General features: G+C 38.7%; 1 long non-coding RNA gene across 1 annotated transcript in view; it reads right to left on the bottom strand.

Moving 5' to 3' along the window:
* Positions 1–1,282: 1,282 nt before the first annotated feature.
* The window catches only part of LOC131278380 (uncharacterized), a 72,470-nt gene continuing 49,748 nt past the window's right edge, over positions 1,283–24,004 (bottom strand). The window contains exon 3 of the long non-coding RNA XR_009185697.2: positions 1,283–1,341. This is a non-coding gene — a long non-coding RNA (uncharacterized lncRNA). The remainder of the gene's footprint in view (positions 1,342–24,004) is intronic.

The raw sequence follows: 24,004 nt of genomic DNA, 5'->3' as shown, positions 1-24,004 counted from the left end.
TTAGCATGAAAGTCTTATGAAGGGAGATCCCATCTGAGTCCAGATTCATCACACATAAACACCATTTCCAAAGAGGGGCCATCTGCCCTGGTAGTTAACCCCATCGGCCATGACCATAACTCCCATGGGTCTCTTTAGCCCTTGATATGGGCCTGCATCTTTGGACATTAAATTGAGACCTAGTTTCCTGGGCTCTGGTCCTAGTCTCCTCTAGTTTAGCATGAAATTTTGACTTTGGTTTTCCTTTCTGTAAGTGTAGTGCCTCCCTTCTCCCCCCATGAACAGATGTTTCTGAGCCAAGATGAGATTTCTTTTCTGCACTTTCAGCTCCTCTAGCTCAGCAATCTTTCCTAGCCCTTCTCAGTTTTCCCCTTACTCTTGCTATTCACAACTCCACTCTCATACTTCTGGAGATATCTTTCCACAAAGTTGCTTTTAGAAGGCCATGAAATTTACAGTGTAAAGTTGAATAGTAAAAGCCTAAGGGCATAAACTAAAAACCTCATCTCTTAAAGAAAACTAATTCCCATCATCCTTTAGAAAGGATAAATTATCAATAGGAAGACTTTGGCTGCAGAATCAAAATCTTTCCTATAAATAGCTTATTCTCCCCATTCTTACCTCGTTTTTGCCCCCAAACTACCTGTTTTTCATTCCTCAAAGGAAACATTCATATGATTATATGATATGGTTATACAATTAAACCCGCAGATAATTTTTGGCCACTTAATCATTTAATTCATATCTTAGAAGCTGCTCTCCATTTTTTTCCTCTGAGGATTTATTTCCCATGTGTTTTCGGTCTGAGGTTTTTGTTTTAATGAATGAACTCTATCCTCATTCCTGCAGATACAAAGATCTTTCCACCTCTACATTCTTTTTCACCAATACAAGCATTTCTTTTCTTTCTCACCCAATGATTTCTCAATACATTCCCAAAGGGCACAATGATTAAGGCTCAAATGATAACATTTCCTTCTCACCAAATAACGTAATAAAACACCATGTACTACTAAATTTGTCTTTTAAGTGTCTTAGGGGTAGGAGAGGTAAAAGAGAAGAGTCAAACTCAAAATTATTCTAAGTCATCTTGATTTCACATATTTCACATAGTTATCCTTTGGCTACATTTTAGAATTACAACACTTTGTAAATATGGATGAAGGCCATCCTCAGAGACTTGTGTATTGAGACTTGTTTACTTTTGACTTGCTTGCTATACTACACATATAAATAATTGACTATTTCAATTGCTTCAAAATTGGTACCTTTCGGAATGGATGTGGCTCAAGCAGTTCTATCTCCCACATGGGAGGTCCCAGGTTCAGTTTCCGATGCTTCCTAAAGAAGACAAACAATGAACAGATAATGAGCAGACATTGAGCAAAAACTATGAGCAAGACAACAAGCAAACAACGAGCAGACAGTGAGCAAAAACAAAACAAAACAAAAAGCAAGACCATCAGGTAATGGATGTGGCTTAAGCTGTTGGGCACCGACCTCCCACATGGGAGGTCCTGGGTTCAGGTTCCAGTGCTTCCTAAAGAAAAAACAAAACAGAAAACGAGCTAAAAACAATGAGCAAAAATAATGAGAAAACAGACAAGGAAGCCCTCTCAGTCAGTGAGGTGGGGGGAGAGGTGGGGAGAAAGATAGAAAAAATATATGTTTTAATTGGTATCTTTCTTAAAATCACAATTCATTTTGTTACTAAATGTATGTAATTAGTATGACTAACTAGTGCTGAAGCCAGGCAACTCCAATTTTTTGTTTGTTTGTTTTACAAACACCTCCTCCCCAAAAGCAGTTGTTTAACACACTTTCCACACCACCATTATTATGTGATGATTAGGTTCCTAGCTAGTGTACAAAACCCAATTAATCAAGAAAGTGAACAAGGTTGTCTGCCACATGAATTCCCAAAGAGAAACACATTTAGAGTTCCAGTTTGGACTGTGCCAAGCATATTTCCCAGAGTTATGAAATTGAGCTCTGTTCTGGAATCTTGAAGAGAGGTGTGACAAGAGGGTGAATGCTGGCAGTGAAGCTTGAAAAGGGGCAGGAGGCAGGCATGTGAAGCACCACGTGTGTGCAGACACAGGTTTGAGTCAACCAGATCAACAAAACAATGAATTCCCCAATGTGAGTTCAGGGAGGGAACTCCACGACAGCCACAGAAGGGGAGCTATACATAGGCATGTTTTTAGTGTGGAGGGTTATAAACTTCAGAATGGACTTCTAATTGACCTTAAATACTTGTTAGGAAAAACATACTGTGGGGTTTTGCCAAGAAGAAAGGTACAATAGCTTGCTGTTACCAGAAACTGCCCTGTGGTCTGACATCATAGGATTTGTCTGACTTTTTGTGGCTACCATCCAAAACTGGAACCACCAAGTCAAAGTTTAGTATAAGCTAAAATTAAATGACTTCCCTTCCTTGTTTATGAATTTCTGCTGAATGAGGATATTTCAGCAATGCTTTTACATTCATTAGGGAGATGGAATGTCACAGCAAGTCAATCACAGTCATAATGAAAACACTGAGACATTCTTACATGTTTTTCCATAATCCACTATGCTCAGTTGTAATAAAATATAGGCTCTCCAGTGACATAATACTATAAATAGATGTAAATGCACTTCATCTCTAAATGTGGGTAGATATAGATGACAGAAATTTGTGAGTTGTGTTCAATAGCTTCTAGGGAACAACTTCTAAATTTCTAGCTACCAAAACAAATTTTTCAGGATTAAATTAAAGTTTTTTTTATAACTTAAAACTGACCGCTATGAAATAACCAAAGAAAAGTATATAGTGTTTTGAAAGGGAAGACAATCATGATTAAAAAAAAAAAATACCAACATTCACAAAAATGAGGGGGAAAGTATAAATGTTAAGTGTGGACATGATGGAAGCTTGAACTCAGGAGTGTTTACAAGATAATCTAAAAAAAGAAGAGATAGATCAGTGATTCTGAATCTCTTTGGAATTGCTACCTACAATCCACAATTATACTCTTTGCTTCATGATATGTTCCAACCTTCTGCAAGCATGCAACTCATGCCCCACTGTATTCGAATAATAGATTAATAATATAGCTATATATGCAGACATGTAACAAACCAAGGTTATATTTTACAACCAATGATTTTTTTTTTTTTTGGTAATCCCAAGCATGCCTAACTTCCTACATAAAAGCTTAACTCATTAGGTTGCATCACTTGGTTCCCCACACTGTGGCCCTACACTTGGGATAGGAATAGGGACTAGGGAAAATTTAATTCTGAGCTAACTTTCAGGGAAAAATTATTAAATTTTCCCATAGTTGTGGCTAATTTAGAATGCAGTGTAGCCTAGTTATCAATATTTGTACAGTAAAAGAAAATTTCTGTGGTAAGAATTAACTCCAAATATCAGTTTCCCTCCAACATTTATTTGATGTATTCATAAAAATCTCAAATAGGGTGAATCTTTAAAGGGAAATTAAGGGGGTCTTTGAAAACATAGTAAAGACACCCAAACTAAACTAGTGGAAGAGGAAGGTCAGGGAGATTTTTGTGGGAGAGGGGTAGAGCATGGCCTTTAAGTTGAAACCTGAAGAATGACTGGGAGATGCCAGTGCTGTGTTGAGTGAAGGCCTAGGGAAGAGAAAGCAAGAGCAGGCCATGTTCTAAGGACCTAAAGAAGTGGCTGTCCACTAGGGAAATGCAAACCAAAACCACAATGAGAAACCACAAAAAATAACAAGTGTTTGAGAAGATGTACAGAAACAGGAACACTCATTCATTGTTGGTGGGAATGTAACATGATGCAGCCACTGTGGAAAACAGTTTGGTGGTTCCTTAGAAACTTAAGTATAGAATTACTATATGACCTAGCAATCTTACTTCTGGGTACATACTCAAAATAATTGACTCAAACAGATTTTTTTTTTAATTGACTTTGTAATAATATTACATTAAAAATATATATATATGAGGTCCCATTCAACCCCACCACCCCCACCTCACCTCTCCCCCCCCCCCCCAGCAACACTCATTCCCATCATCATGACACATCCATTGGATTTGGTAAGTACATCTTTGGGCACCTCTGCACCTCATGGTCAATGGTCCACATCATGGCCCATACTCTCCCCCATTCCATCCAGTGGGCCCTGTGAGGATTTACAATGTCTGGTGATTGCCTCTGAAGCACCATCCAGGGCAGCTCCATGTCCCAAAGACGCCTCCACCTCTCATCTCTTCCTGCCTTTCCCCATACCCATCAGTCACCATGTCCACTTTTCCCAATCCAATGCCACCTTTTCTATGTGGACATTGGATTGGTTGTTCAAACAGATATTTTCACACCAATGTTCATTGTGGCATTTTTCACAATTGCCAAAGGGTAGAAGCAACTCAAGTGTCCATCAACAGATGAATGGATAAGTAAAATGTGGTAAATACATGCAACAGAAAATTATGCAGCCATGGACAGAAATGAATGAAGTTTTGACACATGAGACAACATGGATGAAACTTAAAGATATCATGTTGAGTGAAATAAGCCAGACACAAAAGGACAAATATTGTATGATCTCACTGATATGAAATAATTAGAATAAGCAAGTTCATAAATAGAGAAACTAGAATATTGATTACCATGAGCTGGGCAAGGGGTAGGGAATGGGGAGTTGCAACTTAATTGGTTCAGAATTTCTGTTGGATATGATGGAAAAGTTTTGGTAAAGGATGGTGGTGATAGTAGCACAACATTGTGAATACAATTATATACCTGAATATGGTTAAATGAAGAAATTTCAGGTTTTATATAAGTTACTAAAATATTTTAAAAATACTTCCAACCAAGAAAAAAAAAGAAAGTGTATTATTGGTTGTAGCAGTTTGATATTATTTAGGAATACCCAAAAAAGAGAGAAAGCATGTTTGTAAACTGATCTGTTCCTCTAGATGTAATACCCTTTGATTGTATTAAATTCAAAAGTTGTAAGTTTACCTAATAAAAGATTAAGGCTGTGATTCAACCATGTCAGTAGGGCATGACTCAGGGTTGAATTTCTGGCCCCTTGGTGGGCTGATATAAATGGACACTTACTCAGGAAGACACACAGGAAGAGAGAGAGCTCCATAGATGCCAGAGGAGAGAACTTGTCCATTTTGATCTTGCCCCAGGGAGAGATAAGCCATTTGCCTCATCATTGGCAGTTGAGGAGAACCGAGCAGCTGAGCAGCTAAAAAGACCTGGAAAGTGAGCCCTATGTCAGCCTACAGTTGTGACTGGAAGAAGGTGGGACCACAGAGCCTTAAGGGGAAGAAGGAAGGAGAGAACAGACAGAAATCGCCTAGGATCTTGCTTTAACATGTGGCAGCTGACTTTGGTGAGAAAGTACCTCTTATAGTACTGTGAGTTGGACTCTTTAGGGTCTTATAAATGCAAGCTTTTACCCCAAATAAATATCCTTTGTAAAAGTCAACAGATTTCTGATACTTTGCATCAACACCCCCTGTAGCTGACTAATACATTGGTATAACTGGAAAAAATGGAATACGGACTATATTCTCTATGTCAATTTTAAATTTCTTGAACTTGAAAGCTATAATTACAATGGTTACAAAGTCAGTGTCCTTGTTTTCAAGAAATGTACTGGAAATATTAAGTGTTACAGAAGCATGGCATATGCAAACTACTCTCAAATATTTAGATAATATGTAGGTAGGTAGAAAGACCACAAAAGGCTAAAAGTTGGTAAACTGGGTATCTAGGTAAGGGGGTATATTGGATTTCTACATATTGGTTTTATATTATTTTTGCAACTTTCCTGTGTTTGAAGTTATTTCAAAATAAAATGTTTAGAAAGAAAGGAAGAAAATAAATAAACAAATAAATAAAGGCTGAATATATCAATGAGGAAAGAGATGGGAGAGACAAGGAGGAAAAGCAGGAGGAGAAATGGTGAATAAGGAGGACAACAAGGTAGACATGCCAAAAAGAAGACCAGCTAGGGAAATAAGCAGGGACCAATCTAAAAGGACTAGATCAATAATTAGCATTTTCAAGGAATTTAGAATTTGTCCTCAGGAAAAAATGAAGTCACTGAAAGCTTAAAGCGTAAGGAACTAATATGAGGAGAACCATATCACTGTAACTGCAGTGGAGACTATGAATCTCCTGCAAAGAAACATGGTAATGGCTTGGAGCAGGCTCCTGACAGTAGAAAATGGAAAATGGATAGAAGTGAGATGCGTTTGAGAAGCAGACTCATCAGAATGTGGTCAAGATTGAGTTGTAAGGTTGGAGGAGGAGTTAGGCAGGGGAGGGAATGGAGATCAAGAATACCTGTGGTCGACAAGGAGAGAAATGGTCAAAGGGAAGGCAGGTACACAGAGAGAAAGGGGATGCTGACAAATATCAAGGGTAACCACTAAGTAGCTTCTGAGATGCTACCTTTATGACAGACAGATTCCCAGGGCTGGACCTGAGAAGGAAGACAGCAGCTAAGAGCTATTTGTAGGTTGGATTTGACCGCTTAGCTTAAAGAGCTCTTGAAAGAATGGACCCTAATATAACCCTGGAATTTAATCAGAGTTAGGCTCTTCCCAATCATAGAATTTTCTCTCTTTGGAATTTTTCTTTAATATAGTGGGGGGAGGTGTTCATGGGGATTGTATATCATCTAGACTTTGGATAGTCACAAAAGAATTTACATACTAAATATTTTTTATGATTCTAATGATGTTCAAGACAGATACCTCTACTGGAAATAATAAAAACAAAATTGCCTAGCAGGTTCTAGCCAAGGACTTGCTCAATGTGACATGTAAACACAGGAAGAAATATGTAGGTTAATTCCTGTCCCAATCAGATTATTGTTTTCCCCTTATTGTGATTGCAAAGTTGGAATATAGGTCAATATCTAAGGAAAAAATTTAACTTTCCTCTTCATTAAAACTTTTTCTGGACATCTAAATTTACTAACACCTTTTTTCTTACCTATAATTTGCATTTGCCTTTGTTACATTCCATGGAACTTTCCACTGAACATTCCTTGACTTTTTTAAAGTTTTGCAACAGTATTTAAATACCAATTGAAATTCTTATTTTAAGTATTGGGGTATTTATCTTAAAGTCTGTTTAAGTTACCTTTTTTTCCTATATGTTAAAGCAGGGGTCTGCAAACTATGGTCCATGGGCCAAATCCAGCCGGACCCTTGTTTTTCTATGGTGGCAGAGCTAAGAATAGTTTTAACTTTTTAAAATAATTCCATTTTAAATAGTTACATAAGTACCTATTTAGAATCCTCAATTTTGCCTCTTGACCTGCAAATCTAACTAAATTATTTACTTTCTGTTCCTTTCAGGAAAAAGTTTCCCTACTACTGTCTTAAATAACATGGAGATATTCTCTCTCCCTCTCTCAGAAAACAAAACAAAAATGCCTTCTCAAATGCGCTGAAGGTTTGCCTTCAGCAAACCTTGTATGATTAATTCGTTGTGGCATGGTGCACAATGATCAGCTAATCATTTTTATATAGATCTTTAGCTTTTCATCTAGACTAGATGCACACTCTCCTGGACACAGGCCTATCTTTTCAAATTCTGGATTCATAACCTAGTGTTATTTAGACATACCATTCATCTTTTCTGGATGAATAATATGGACAGTTAAAGGGCAAATTAGGCCCATTCAGAAGTATAATGAGAAAGAAAGGAGGTTGAATGCATTCTTGCTATTCTCATAGGTACTTCATGGAGCTAGAGTGAAAAATTCTGTTCTTCCACAGTAGCACACTGATTAGGATAGCAATCAGAGCTGATGGGGCATTCTGTTTCAATTGAATTGAAATACCCTTTTTCTGCCCCTTATCACTTTTTACCCTGCTTTACTCTTTTCATTAAAAATAGAAATTCCCTAAACCATAACCCTAGCAAAATCATGAAAGCAACATCAAACAAACCCACATTGAGACGACTTCTACAAAACACCTGGCCAGTATTCCTCAAAACTGTCTAGGCTATGAAAAACAAAGAAAGACTGAGAAAATGTCTGAGCAGAAGACCAAAGCAGGGTGTCGGATGACCTTGAACACACTTGGAGGAGGCTCAGCTCAGGACAAGCAGCTCACAGTACAACTAACTACGTGTGGTCAGTGAAGAGTAGTGCAGTTGCCAGTTTGCCTTAATGAGAAAACATTATTTGAGATGTGCCTGTGCTTTGGATTTGAAAGGAAGAGAGTATGCAGCAAAACCCAGCAAATGATGACCATGGGAATAAAAGACAATTTAATTTAATCTTCTAAATGTAATCTATTAATAATTTCCCACACTCACCCTTCCCCATATTTCCCAGTTTTTCATTCTCATGCCTCAAACCCTGATCACCTGTAAGTCATCTAAAACCATGAGTATTTATTTTGAAGACAACAAAAATGATTTGTTTAAACAGAGAAGTGTGTGTCATTTTTATAACATGCAAGGTAAATAGTAAGACTATATAAAAAAGAATTATTTCTACTGCTATAATTGACTAACATAAAGAGGAACTTGACAGGTTGTTTGACTGTGGGGAAATAGTCTGGGATTTTATTTACCAAATATCATAAAGTGGATCTTGGCAATAAAGGGAAAAAAAGCCTTTTTGAGGAAGTGAAATAGTTCTTGTGAGTAGAATTAATTATTTTTTAATCTAAATATGAGGAAGTTTTACTTTGTGAGCAAAAAGTATTTGAAATTAGTTCCATCCATTTCATAAGAATTAATAATGATGCCAAATGGTTTAAAAGTTGCTGTCCTAATCCCAAATGTTATCATGGATATATATAACATTTAGATGTCATCTACAATGATAATATAAGATTTTGTCCATACTAAGGGAAAAAACATTCTCAGAATAAAATATTCTCCTTTGTCCAAACCTTTCTATGTCATTAGTAAAATACTCATTTCTGCCAAATTAAATCAAAATGTGATTGAATTAAAGAGGAGAAGCAGGATGTGAATGGGGTGGGAGGAGGGATCCTGTATACAAAATCCCTTGTCAATGGATCTCAATGCCAGAACTAAGCTGTCAGTGGACACAGCTGGAGGCCAGGGGAGAGAGAGCCTAGAGGAGGAGAGACACTGACGGTGGCTGAGCATTTTAAACAAGCAAGTACCTGTCCCACTGCTTGGCTTATCTTGAAAAACCCATGTCCCTGAAATGTAGATACATCTGCTGCCTGCACTGCATCAATTCACTAAGAAGGAACCCTACAAGGGAGTTTTGTTATGCCATGTCTGTTCTCTGGCTTCTCAGAATAATGACATCGGGCCCAAGAGAAAGCTGGGCAATCTGGTTTCTAAGACCAAAGAACTGGAGCCCCATCCTACATATGAACCCAAGGATGCTGAAGTTCCAAGTGGAATGCTGGCACAGCCAATAACCACCTCATCATTTATGAATGACCTGATGAGTATCAAATATGGATACTTAAAACAGGACTGGGAAGAATGTGCTGAGAGATTCCACTCAGTTTGTGTCCTAGGCTATTACTGAATGGTGGATGTGGGAACAAGTAAAGAATAGGATCTGGGTATTTGCAGAGAATCTGTTAATGGGCAAGAGAAATTATACTGTCTTCAGAACATAGCTTCTGGACTGCGGGTTTGAGAAATGTACTCAGCCAGCACTATGCCTTTGACTCCTCTCCTGGTGAACCCTCAGTTACACCTCGTAGGGGTTTTCCTGGATGTGGATATTGGAAACACTTCCTTTTGTGACGTTAGAGATAGATCCCATATCTTTACATTCACTACAATTTCTGCTACAGAGTCACCATGACCATTTTTCACTCCTACAAATACAGTTAATGATGTTCAAGGCTTCCTGGGAATTGACCTGTGATGAATCTAGATACTGCCACTCCTCCACATTACCCTGAGTAAGACAAATAAACCTTTGACCACAAACTATTTATAGAAAATTAATTAGGGAAGAGGATGTGGCTCAAGCAATTGGGCTCCCATCTACTGTATGGGAGGTCCAGGGTTCGATTCCCAGGGCCTCCTGGTGAAGGCGAGCTGGCCCACACGTCGAGATGGCCTGCATAAAGAGCTGGCCCATGCAGCGAGCTGGCCCAAGTAGAGTGCTGACCCAAACAGAGAGCTGGTACAGCATGATGACACAACAAAAAGAGACCCAGAGGAGAGACAATAAGAGATGCAGCAGGCCAGGAAGCTGAGTTGGCACAAGAGGTTGAGCACCTCTCTCCTACTCCAGAAGGTCACAGGATCAGTTTCCAGGCCACCTAAAGAGAAAACAAGCAGACACAGAAGAACACGCAGCGAATGGACACAGAGAGCAAACAACGGGGTGCGGGGGCGGGGGGAGAAATAAGTAAATCTTAAAAAAAAAAAAAAGAAAATTAGTTACTTTATCCTCGTAGCTAAAATCTTTTCTGCTTGTTATGTACATGGCACAAAGTTACACAAGAAAAATATGGAACATTTCATGAGCCATGTACATAAATTAAGTAGATCAATTAGGAGAATTGTACTCAAATATTACTTATTGACATCTTTGTCTTCTTTGGGTTTAATGTTTAAACTTCTGTTACATCAATATGTCCTGAGCTTTCAGATCAATTTCCAAACGTTTTCCTTTTTACTTTCTGTGTTGTATAGGTGATAAACTAAATAAACATTTGAATGTAAAAAAAAAGAGAGAAACCAAGCTCCCTGGCAACTAACTGCAATCTGGTCTCCTTGATTGGATCCTAGAAGAGACATTAATGGAAAAACTAGTGAAATATTAGTGAAGCCTGGACTTTTGGCAATGTACAAATGTTGGTTCCTTAGTTTTGATGGATGTGTCACAGTAATTCAAGTTGTTAATATTGATGAGAAAAAAAAGAAAAATAAATATAATATTAGGGAAAACTGGCTGAGGGGTACACAGGAACTCTGCATTTACCTTACAATTTTTTTTAAGGAGCTACCAGAGCTTGAGCCCAGGACCTTGTATATAGGAAGCACGGTCTCAACCACTTGAGCTACATCTGCTCCCCCAAAATAGGAGATTTTTTTAAGGTATTACCAGGGATTGAATCCAGGCCCTCGTACCAGAGAAGCAGGCATTCAAACCACTGAGCTACACCTACTCCCCCACAACTTTTTTTTTAAAGTAAATCTAAACTTATTCCAAAATTTAAAAGGTTATTTAAAAAACAACAACTTCATCTTTTCCCCACTCATACAGATTGTTGGAGATTGAATCACGTCCCCCACAAAAGGCATGCTCAGGTACCAACCCCTAGTTCTATGGGTATAAACTTGTTTTGTAAATAGGTCTTTTAAAGATGCTGTTAGTTCAGGGGTGCCCAGTGAATAAGGGTGGACCTTAATCCAATATGGCTGAAGTACTAATAAGCCAAGGAAATTGGAACAGAAGGGAAGGCACAGAAAGAAGCAGGAAGTCAAGAGATACTGGAAGAGAAAAGAGAAGGCATCGTCATGTGCATCGCCATGTAACAGAAAAGCCAAGGTGACCAAGGGTCCGCAGCAACTGGCCCCAGATTGCCACAGTCTTCAGGGAGAAAGCACTGCCTTGCTGACACCTCAGTTTTGGACTTCTCCTAGCCTCAGAGCCATGAGTCAATAAATTCCAGGTGTTTAAGCTAACCACTATATTTTAGTTGCTTTAGCAGCTAGGAAACTAAGAGACTGGTAATACCAAAATTTAAACAATATTTTACATTACATAATGTGTTCATCTCCAATCTACATTATTTAATTTAATACTCAGAGCAACTGCATGAGTTGGCAGGCTTGGTATTTTTGTCGCCATTTTACACATGAAGAAAAGGAAGGTTTGAGATGTAGTGATTTGCCCATAATTCACTGTATTGATTAGGGTATCGGCTAAGCTGTAAAATGTGGAAATTCTGAGGGACAATTAACCAATTCTGAAATAACACCAAGTTCCTTAGAAGTTTAATGGACTTTAATCAAGTTCTACTGGTTTCAAGTTTGGTGCTATTCCTATTGCCTGCTGAATATACACTTATACTGTATTCATCTATACATAAAAGGAAAATATAAATAATAATCCAGTTAATTTTTTGTTTTATCTTTTAATATTCTTTTTGAAACTAAATTTAATGCAAAATAATATTAACTTTTTAGTAATTTCCTTCTGGAGCACATCCTTCTGATGTTTATATGTGGCATCAATTTGAAAGTGTGTATGCTTTCTGGAATGTGTATCCAAAGTAGAACCATCTAACATTTAAAGCTAGAAAAAAAGACTGAAGTACCAGATAGAGGCCGAATAGGACACAGCTGGTCTGTGTTCTGTGGCCTATTTTGCAAATTACCATGTGACCTTGGTAAAACTATTTTTCTGACCTTCGTTTTAGGTCCAGGATAAAATCCTTATTTGGTAAACCTAAAGATTATATCATTTATGGGTTCTCTTTGACAAAAACACACAATTACTAATCCAAAATTAAGTATGAAAATGAATGCTTATTTATTGTGAGAAATGAGATCTTAAGAATTAAAATTTTCAAAAAGCTGAAAAATACCACAAATATCATAAAATCCTGAAAAATAAGATATTTTCATGTTGCCTGACATTATCTCTATAATCCTTTTTCTCCCTGCATTTTTTGGCTGTATAATCTTTGATAAATTCTTCATATGATGACAATGTTGTAGGTCATTTTCTTAAGAGAGAGAAAAGAAAATTAACTTTTTTTCTAGCAGGGTTAGCTAGAATTTGTTTTCCTATTATAGAAAGATGCAAATTCACACTCAGATGTATTTGCTGTATTACTGCTAATGATTTTTGCCTTACAAACACACTAAGTTCTATTTTGTGCAATTTCCATAAAAATAGAAGAAAATTTGATATACATATAAGTATTTCTGCCACATTATTGAATATACTCCTGACAAGAGAGAATCTCTGCTTTGACTAGGCTTCAATGACAACTGAATACATGACTTACAATTTTACACATCCAATGATGAAAGCATTTTCCACCATTTCTTTCAAACTTCTTTCTTTTCTACTGCTCATAGAACCACATATTATAGGACACATCTGAGAGGCTAGTACAAACCTGGATCAGCCAGCAATAGCTTAACCACACATGATATGGCAGTTTGAGATTACTTATGAATTCTAAAAAGAGAGATTATGTTAGTAAACTGGTCTGCTAGTAAACTGGTGTGGTCCCCTTTTCATTGTATTAGATTCAGCTGAGATGGCTTTGATTAAATTATGTCTTGATTAGGGCTTTGATTTGACCACATCAGTAGGGCAGCAACAGACTTTGGTGAGAAAATACCTCTTATGATACCTTAAGTGGGACTCTTTAGCAGCCTTGTAACTGTAAGCATTTACCCCAAATAAATACCATTTATAAAAATCAACAGATTTCTGGTACTTTGTATCAGCACCCATTTGGATGACTAAGATATGTGATGTAACCAAGAAGCCTCTAAATAACTTCCACAAGGTCCCATCTAAATGCATTCCCCAACTCAACTGCCCCTTTAGCCAGGTGACAGTAATGCTCCAGTGTCACCCAATATGAGGTGAAGTTTGGTGGAAGGGTATTCAGAAAGAAAAGAGACAGCAATCTGAAGACTGGTTCCTTTGGTTAATTTTTGTGGCCAGTCTCAAAGCCAAACTCAGCATGTAAATCATGTAAATGCATTATCTTCCTCCCAGCATGGGACATGACTCCTAGGAATGAGCCTCTCTGGCACCAAGGGATTACTACCAAGTACCAGCTGATGATGGAACTAGAAAATGACCTTGAATAAAAGGGTCAACTCAGACCAGCAGATTTTCTCAGCCTACATGTAATATCAGGTGTCAAAAGTGCTTTTTGACCTTGAGTAAAAGGGAGAAATGGAAATGACAAATGAGTTTATATGACTATGAGTCTCCAAAAAAGAGTTGGGGGGTCATCAAAGGGGTCACTTTTACACATGCCTCAGCAGGGTCCAAGAGACAGCCAAAGTAGATACAAGCCCAGGTAGTGGTTCTTTTGAGGGCTACAGAGATCCGTAGGTTCTATGGTCATGGCAGATGGAGTTCAGTTCCATGTCAGTTGGCCCTACTTTGGAGTTTGTGTTCCTGAGTGTGATGGAGTTGAACTCAGATGTGATCTTTGTTCACAAGCCTCTCCTGTTACTTTTACTGGGGTTTGGTGTATGCTAAGGGGACCTGAATCTCTAGACTGTCCATGTGATAGCCAGACTCTGAGCCTTAACAGACCTGCAACTCCTACCCTCTGGTTTATTGGACTTACTCCAGCCAACTAACAGGGAGGTGAACAAGGTCAGCCACCACACCAGGGAGCCAAGAGTGTCTACAACTGCAAGCAGGAGAATAGCTTCCATCATCCATGTGGAACCTAAGGCCCCTCTCAATATAGAGGTGGAGTGGTCATAAATACCCCAGGGTCCACAGGATGGAGGAATAGAGTATGGATTAGAGTGGACTTACTGATATTCTATTCTGGAACTATTGTGATTAGTAATGGAAGAAAATGTAGCAATGATGTGGAGAAAGTGGCCATGGTAGTTGCTGAGGATAGGGAAAGGGAAAAAGAGATATGATGTGGGGGCATTTTCAGGACTTGGAGTTGTCCTGGATGGTACTGCAGGGACAGATGCTGGACATTGTATGTCCTGCCATGGCCCACTGGGTGGACTGGGGGAGAGTGAAAACTACAATGTAAACCACTATCCATGTGGTATAGCAGTACTCCAAAGTGTATTCACTAAATGCAATGAATGTGCCACATTGATGAAAGAGGTTGTTGACGTGGGAGGAATGGGGTGAGGGGGGTGGGGGCTATATGGGGACCTCATTTTTTTAATGTAACATTAAAAAAATAAATAAAGACAAAAAAGGTTTACAAAAACATGTGACTAAGTAGTCACATTGCAGAGCCCCTGCCAGAGCCACAGTGTGTGCGTGGGGGGGGGGGGGGGGGCTTCTCTCTGCCCTGAAGTTTAACCACTTTTTAAAATGAAAGGCAGAAAAGTATGTACATAGAGACTTTTTTAAAAAGATTTATTTATTTATTTATTTATTTCTCTCCCTTTCCCCCCTGACCCCGGTTGTCTGTTCTCTATGTCTATTTGCTGCATCTTCTTTGTCCGCTTCTGTTGTTGTCAGTGGCACAGGAATCTCTGTTTCTTTTTGTCGCGTTATCTTGTGTCAGTTCTCCGTGTGTGCGGCACCATTCCTGGGCAGGCTGCACTTTCTTTTGCGCTGGGCGGCTCTCCTTACGGGGCGCATTCCTTACTCATGGGGCTTCCCTACTCAGGGGACACCCCTGCATGGCAGGGCACTCCTTGTGCACAACAGCACTGCGCGTGGGCCAGCTCCACACGGGTCAAGGAGGCCCGGGGTTTGAACCATGGACCTCCCATGTGGTAGATGGATGCCCTAACCACTGGGCCAAGTCTACCACCCTTGTACATAGAGACTTGACAATGGGAATTTTATGGAGGGTTTGTCCTAAAACCTATCATCTCAGTGAGTATAAAATCTTTCTGATTTCCTCTATGCTTTCTTTCTTTTCCTTTTGTCCTCAATTCTACATGTCATTCTGACATTTCCTTCCCCCTCATTCCTTATATTTTTCCTTCTTTGCATGCCTTATTCCTTGCTTTTTCTGTTCTCTCCTTTTCCTTCCTTCTAGACCATCTCCCCTATTCCACCTCCAATTTCCATTATTTGTGTTTACTTTCGTGTCTGCAAGCTGTTCCCTTATCCATTTCTAAGCTGCTTTCCACAGTCTTTAAAATCTACAGATGCTGGGAAATGCTATCAATCTAGGAAAGACATGCAACCATGTGATGCTTCACTCTCCAGATGAGATTTCAGGGTGACCCTGTCTGATCACCAGGCTCAACTTCTGAAATACAGCCAATGATGAAATTGATGGCAGGTAAACTCCCAGCACAACATGGGGCAAGAGCACGATGGATGGGCTTGTGATGATGGATGGCTCCTCTCTTACCCTTAGTCCATGAATTTTGGTTCATGGGTTTCTTCCTACAGGGAATGAGTTGTCCCAGGGATAAGATAACAAGAAGCTGTGGCTTATTGTTTGCTTGGGCATATCACTCTCAGTAGTCAGTAAAGCATATGACTACTAACAATGTAAGGTTTTAGTCTATTTCAGTGGTTTAAATTAAACAGACAGACTGGCATATGCATCTGTAAAAAAAAAAAATTCTTATCTAACGTATGGACAAAACATAGAATAAAATAAAGGAAAGGATTTATATATAGAAGCTTAATAGTCCTGTTTGTCATCTGCTCATTCTTTTAGGGAAATATCTATTTGTGTTCACTATAATCTTAATCCTGCACAGTTGTGTGTGGGTTAAAAAAAAATTCATGACCCTTTTTTAGTACCAAGGAATGAATCAGAAATATGAATATGAACAAAATTGAGTGGCTTTAATATGCCTGCTAACATGCTCTCATTAATCCCCCTGTTGCTTCTGAAAGAGGTATTAAAATCTGAAATTAGCTAATAGCAATTCTTATAAATAAAATTCAATAGGCCCAATGTAGAAGTATCTATGCTAAGCCCCACATCAGCAAAAAAAAAAAAAAAACTGAGCGAGTTTCTATTTCCTGTAAATGCCCCACTTGCCCAGAAGACCAGATTTAAATACCGCCAGATCTTTACATCCTCAGCTAACATTCTAGTCCTATGCCAACTAACTTCCTCATTCCTAAACAACCACCTACTCCCCACTCTGTAAGACCTCTCCCAATGCCTAAGCCTGATATTGGCTGGAAACCTATTGCCAGCCAATCAGAACATTTCTTCACTTCCTAATTTGCTATAGATGGACTTCTCCGTTCCACCCTGTATTAGTCTGCCAAAGGGGTGCTAATGCAAAGTACCAGAAATCTTTTGGCTTTTATAAAGGGTATTTATTTGGGACAAAAGCTTAGAGTTATAAGACCCTAAAGAGTAGAGTTCAAAGTTGCTTTCTCATGAAAGTCAGTTGCCACGTGTTGAAGTAAGATCGTTGCTGATCTCTGCCTGGTCTCTCAGGACTTCCTCTATCAGTGTCTGGCATAGGACTCATTTCTTTCTGGACCTTCTTAGCTGTTCAACTGCTCTGCTCTCTTCAGCTGCAAACTATCAGGGGAAGGGATCATCTCTCCCCAGACCCTGGTATCAAACATGACAGATCTCTCCCTCTCTTCTTGTGTGTCTTCTTGAGTGAGTGTCTGTTTATATAGGCATACCAAAGGGGCAGGGAAATCAACCTGAATCACACCTTACTGATGTGGTCAAATCAAAGCCTTAATCTTAACAGGTAATTTAATCAAAATATCTCAGATGAATCTAATACAATCAAAGGGTCTTGCACCCAGAGGAACAGATTAGTTTATAAACATCATCTTTCTCTTTTTGGGATTCCTAAATAATCTCAAACTGTCACACACACTGTACGTGGAGCTTCCTTCTATTAATACTTTCTGAATGGGATGCTGCCTGATTCATGAATCATTCGGTAAAGCTGTGAGATGCTAAATTGCATGGAAAGTTTTTTGTCACCACTTATCTTACTTATAAAATTCAGAAAGTCATTCGTACACAAAATAGAATCCATAAACCCTGGTTGAAAAAGACATTGCAAAACAGAGTGCAAGAGGTTGTTTTTTTAATGAGATATTGATAATAGTAATGTGGCTTGTGTTCCAGAACTTGAAATTTGCACCCAGAGACCAGATGAGTGAGTTGGAGTTGGTACAAGGATGATATAGACCAGGGTCCCCAACTGCTGTATACAAGTGTGCTGGTAAAAGGAGAATCCCAGCAGCAGCAGCTGGATACCTCCCTCCCCAACTCCTCTTGTTTCTCCAGTGTTAACTGCCCTGTTCCGTGCACCTCTCCTCCCCACCCTTTCTCCAGGCTTTCCTGTGGAAAGGACCTTGTCTTCACTAATAATTGACTGATGCAAAAAGATAGGGAATGAGATGCAAAGGTCTAGCAGAATGCAAAAACTATACAAAAGGTATAAGTCCTCAGCTTAATCACACGAGGGAAGAAGAGAAAAACTTATCAAGACAGGTGAGCATGGAGCGATTTTTCAGGGTACTTTGATTCCCAACCCAGGCTGTATATTAGAATAATTCAAGGATCCTTTAAAAAAAAAAAAATACTGATGTCCAGGCATCCCCACAGACCAATGAAATCAGAATCTCTAGGAGCAGCTTCCAAGCAGTAGTAGGTTGTTAAAGCTTACCAGTGAATGTGCAACCACTGATCTAAAAGAAAGAGCCCAGAGATAATAAACTCAATGTAAATATGCTGGAACCAATAAGGTGAGATGCAGGAGGCTTTGAACAGAGTAATTTCAATCTGTGACTTAGAGACTCTGCAAAAAAGGACTATGTAAGTCAAGGAGCTAAAAAATAAATAAAAAATACAAAAATAAATGAAATCTATCCTTATCCCCTCTCAAATAAGGAAATTTCATCATGCAGAGGAAAAATTGCCCAGGCACTTATTAGGGAATTTGCTCAAAAATAATGAAACTAGTTTTGATACAGACATCGCAAAATATTTGGTTGAATTAATAGGACATTGTCATTTTTGTAGTCAAAAATGGTTGAATATAGGCAATCATATGGCTCAGCTTAATGTAGTCTCATCGGATCTTGTCTGTAGGTGTGTTTTTATTCAATTGTTGCTGATCACATGTTTATACAAAAAGTCTAACTGTATCTGGGCTTGATATTCTTCTGGAAACTTCAACTTACCTGTCTTTCTATTTGTTTCATACCAGAAATCAGTTCTGCTTGATAAAGAATGTAAACTAGGAGAAATGGAGTAAATAAATGACTCCATGACAACAAAAACAGAATAATAAAACTTTTACAGATCTATCAATCTTAGCAGGGAGAACTTGAGATTGATTAGCCAGCTGCCAGGTTTCTGTAAGAACAAGCAGAAACCTGAAAGCAAAATAACAGAAACAAAGCTTACAAACTTAATCTATAATCCTTCTTTAATATAAGCCAAAAGAAGAACAAAGTTTGTCCCCTTTGAGTTCTCTGAGTATCAAAATATTCTAAGGAAACTGTGGCAGTTTGATACCACTTACGAATTCCAAAAAGGAAATAATGATTATGTTTGTAAACTGCTCTTTTCCTCTGGGCATGATACCTCTTTGATTGTATTAAATTCAGAGGTTTCACTTGTACTTTATTAAATCAAGATTAGGGCTTTGATTCAGCCATGTCATTAGGGCATGCTGGGTTGAGTCCCCACCCCATAGGTGGGGAAAAAACAAACTCTAACAAGGAAGTAGACACATCGGAGAAGAACTCAGAGGAACAGAGACAGCTCCATAGACAGAGGCCCTAGGGAGAGAGATGAGCCTTATGCCAGCCTACAGCTGAGATCAGAAGAAGATGGGAAGATGGAGACTTAAGAGGAAGAGGAAGGCTGAACCCTCACAGAGACCAGCAGCCATCTTGCTCCAATACACCGCAACAGACTTTGGTAAGGGAAGTAACTTACTCTTGGTGGACTTGTGACTATAAGCTTCTACCCCAAATAAATACACTTTGTAAAAGCCAACAGATTTCTTGTACTTCACATCAGCACCCCCTTTGGCTGACTAATACACTATACTACACTAATATTGGTTCAATAAGTAAGAGTATGCATGCCAGGAAAGTTCAATTTGATTGCCATCCTATTAATGCCATATTTTTTCTAATGGTGCCATTTTTTATTCAGCCACACCTGATTGCTTTGAGTAAGTTCCATGAGGCCAAGACCACCTGTCTTACTGATACCTGTCTTACCAGCACCTGGCTCTTTAGCTGGCATGAAGTAGATGCCAAGAAATATTTTGGAAAGAATGAATATACATATTAAAGCAGGAGTTAATGTCATAATGCAACAATGGCTAGTTTTCTAGTCCCACCTTGCCAGCAGCAGGCTATCCTATACTGGACAAGTCATTAAAATGTCCCAGGATCCCTTTTCCTCATGTGTAAAAGGGTGTTTTGGTTTCTGCTCAAGCAAATACCATGAAATGGGGTATAAACAATGGAAATTTATTAGCTCATGATTTCTTTTAGGCTGTACTGGGAATTGAACCTAGGACTCATACATGGGAAGCAGATGCTCAACCACTGAGCTACACTTGCTCCCCTTAGCTCAAAATTTTTCAGGCTAAAATAAAGCCCAAATCAAGGCATCATCAAGGCAATGTTTTCTTCCCTAAGACAGGCATTATTGGGCTGGCTGCTGACAATCCTTTGTCCTTAGCTTGTCACATGGCAAAGCACATGGTAGCATCTCCTGTTTTCCCTTCTCTTCCAGGTTCTGTTGTTGTCCAGCTTCTGGCTGCTCTCTCTGTGGCTTTTTCATTCTCCCTGTCTGTCCAAATTTCATTCTATTATAAAGGACTCCAGTAAAAGGATTAAGACCCATCCCGATGAAGGTGGGCTGCACCTTAACTAAGGAACCACATCAAAAGGTGCTACTTACAATGGATTCACACCCACAAGAATGGATTAGTTTTAAGACTGTTTTTTCTGAAATTGGAGGAATCACGCTACCTGATTTTAAAACATACTACAAAGCTACAGTAGTCAAAACTGCATGGTATTGGCACAAGGATAGACATACTGACCAATGGAACAGAATTGAGAGTTCTGATATAGATCCTCGCATATATGGTCAACTAATATTCAACAGGGCCACCAAGCCCACTAAACTAGGACAGAATGGCCTCTTCAACAAGTGGTGCTTAGAGAACTGGATATCAATATCCAAAAGAATGAGAGAGGAACACTATCTCATGCCCTATACAAAAATTAACTTAAGATGGATCAAAGACCTAAACATAAGAGGCAAGATCATAAAGCTCCTAGAAGATAATGTAGGGAAGCATGTACAAGATCTTGTGGTAGAAAATGATTTCATAAACTTTATATCCAAAGCATGAGCAATGAAAGAAAAATTAGACAAATAATATCTCCTCAAAATTAAAATCATTTGCCCTTCAAAGCAATTTGTCAAGAAAATGAAAAGGCAGCCTACTCAATAGGAAAAAACATTTGATAACCATCTATCCAATAAGGGTCTAATATCTGGCATATATAAAGAAATCCTACATCTCAAAAATTAAAAGGCAAACAACCCATTTTAAAAGTCGGCAAGAATAATAAACAAATACATAATTGTGTAAGAATAGCCAGAAATAGCTGCTATGCACAACAGGGGAAACAGAAAGGTTGAGAGGTGACGAATTTTCTTGTTTGTGTGTCTGTTTTTTATTTATTATTATTGAAATAATGAAAATCCTTTAATAATGATTAAAGTGATGAATGTCCAACTATGTGATTATACCAAATACCATTGATTGTACACTTTGGATAAGTTGTATGCTTTATTAGTATGTATCAATAAAATTTATTTGTTTAAAAAACAAAGTGGGTGAGAGATTTGAATAAACACTTCCAGAGAAGAAATACAAATGACGAAAAAGCACATGAAAAGATGCTCAACATCACTAGCTATTACGGAAATGCAAATCAAAACTACAATGAGATGTCATCTTACACCTATCAGACTGGTGGCTATTAAAAAAACAAAGGACTACAAGGAGAGGATGTGGAGAAATGGGAACCCTCATCCACTGCTGGTGGGAATGTGGAATGGTGTAGCCATTGTGTTTGGTGGTTCCTCAGAAAGCTAACTATAGAACTGCCATATGATCCAGTAATCCTACTTCTGGGTATGTACCCAGAAGAACTGAGAGCAAGGAAATGAACAGGCAAATGCACACCAGGGTTCATAGCAGCATTATTCACTACTGCCAAAAGTTGGAAGCAACCCAAGTGTCCATTAACAGATGAATGGATACGCAATTGTGGTATATACATACAATGGACTATTACTCAGCTGTAAGAAGGAATGCAGTATTAACACATGGGATAGCATGGATAAATCTTGAAGACCTTATGTTGAATGAAGTAAACCAGTCACTAAAGGACAATTATTACATGACCTCACTGAGACAACTTAAGCAAAGTGAGCAAACTCACAGAGTTAGAGTCTAGAAGCTAGGTACACAGGAGACAGAAAGAGAGTCGAGGGTAGAAAGCTGATGCTCGATATGGGCAAAATCTATGATAAGGTGGAAGGGGGTGGTTGGGCAGTGGATGGAGGTGAGAGTGGTACAATGATATGATTGGATTCAATGGTGCAGAATGTGAGGGGTAGTAAATGGGGGGCTTGGGTAGGACTATCCATGGAACTAAGGGTGGGGTTGGAGGAAGAAGTAGATGAACTCTGGGGATTTACAAGTCTGTAGTTTCAACTACAATGGCAGGAATGTTTTTTGGGCAAAATGGCAAGGGAGAGTTACTGGTGTAGGGCATTGGGGAGGGGGAATATGTGAGATAGGGCACACTTGGGGCATGCCCCTATGGAATGTGAAAGTGTTCATCTTATCATAGTGTGTTATTTCAGTAGGGGGAATCCCACACAATAGACAAGAAAATATCAAATTCCCATCGTGGAGAGTCCTGCTATGTTCTCAATTAGAGGGACAAGAATCTCTCAAGAACATAGGCAGTGCCTAATAAAAGAAAACAGACAAATATGTCAAGCCCTTAATTTTATTGCATGTAACTATTATTATATATTATTCTTCAAAAATTGAAACCTGGTGGTTACCATAGGTTCTGAGGGAAGGGGGAGGGGAAAATAGAATAGATGGAATATTGGGCATTTTTAGGACATTGGAATTGTTCTTCATAATCTTGCAGTGATGGATGCAGGCTATTTTAAATGTCATCAAAGCATAAAAAGTGTATGACGTAAACCATTTACCATGGTTAGTAGCAATACACCAATATTTGTACATCAATTGTAACAAATATATCACACACCATGCAAAAAATGTTATTATTTGGGGAAAGTGGGAGAGGCGGAGAGTGTTGTTACATGGGAATCCCTATATTTTCTATGTGACTTTTCTGTAACCTAAAGCTTCTTTGATGATAAAGCAAAAAAATAAAAATAAAAGACACTGGGAGAAAAATGGAAGAAACTGTCACTGTACAAAAAAATAACAGATACTATGATGCTAAAAGACACACTGAAAAAATTTTTAATTTTTTTGTATTTTATTTTTTATTTATTATGTTATTTTGTTATTATTTTTATTTGTTTATTTTATTGACTGTTTTAGGGAAAGTTTTGGATGGCAGAAGGGTCACAACTGTGGTAGAGGAGGATCACTGGTTGGGGTGCTGGTGATGGGGGCATGTGTGGGGAGGATTGCACCTAGGGCATGCCTCTATGGCATATGAATATGTTCGAGTGGTCATGGATGTTGTTTTGGTGAGTGGAGACCCACACAATAATGGAAAGAATTCAGTTATTGAATCCCCATCTTGGGATGTCCTACTACATTCTCTAATAGAGTGGTAAGAATCCCCCAAGAACATGGGCAGTGCCTAGTGAAGAAGAACATATTTAACTATGACTCTTTCCTTGTCAAATTGAAACTTAGCCTAGGATTATATATTGCCTAAAAGTTACCTCCTGAAAGCCTCCTTGTTGCTCAATGTGGCCTCTCTCTATGCCAAACTCAGCATATAAACACACTACCTTCCACCCCACCTGGAACATGACTCCCAGGGTTGAGCCTTCCTGGCACCAAGGGATTATTACCAAGTACTGACTAGCAATGCATCTGGAAAAAGACTGACTAAAAGAGGGAACTATTATATACAAATGAGTTTTTATGGCTAAGATATTTCAAAATGAGCCAGGAGGTCATTCTAGAGGTTATGTTTATGTACATCTCAGCAGGATCTCACTGACTCCCACAGTAAACAGTGCCTCAAATAGCAGGGCTCCTGAGGGCTCTAGAGACATCTAAACACTATAGGCAGGGCAGACAATCCCAGGAATAGAGAACCCTGTTAGT

Source organism: Dasypus novemcinctus, chromosome 4 (assembly GCF_030445035.2).
Source record: "Dasypus novemcinctus isolate mDasNov1 chromosome 4, mDasNov1.1.hap2, whole genome shotgun sequence".
Classification (NCBI taxonomy): domain Eukaryota; kingdom Metazoa; phylum Chordata; class Mammalia; order Cingulata; family Dasypodidae; genus Dasypus; species Dasypus novemcinctus.
This window is presented reverse-complemented; position numbering and strand designations above follow the sequence as displayed.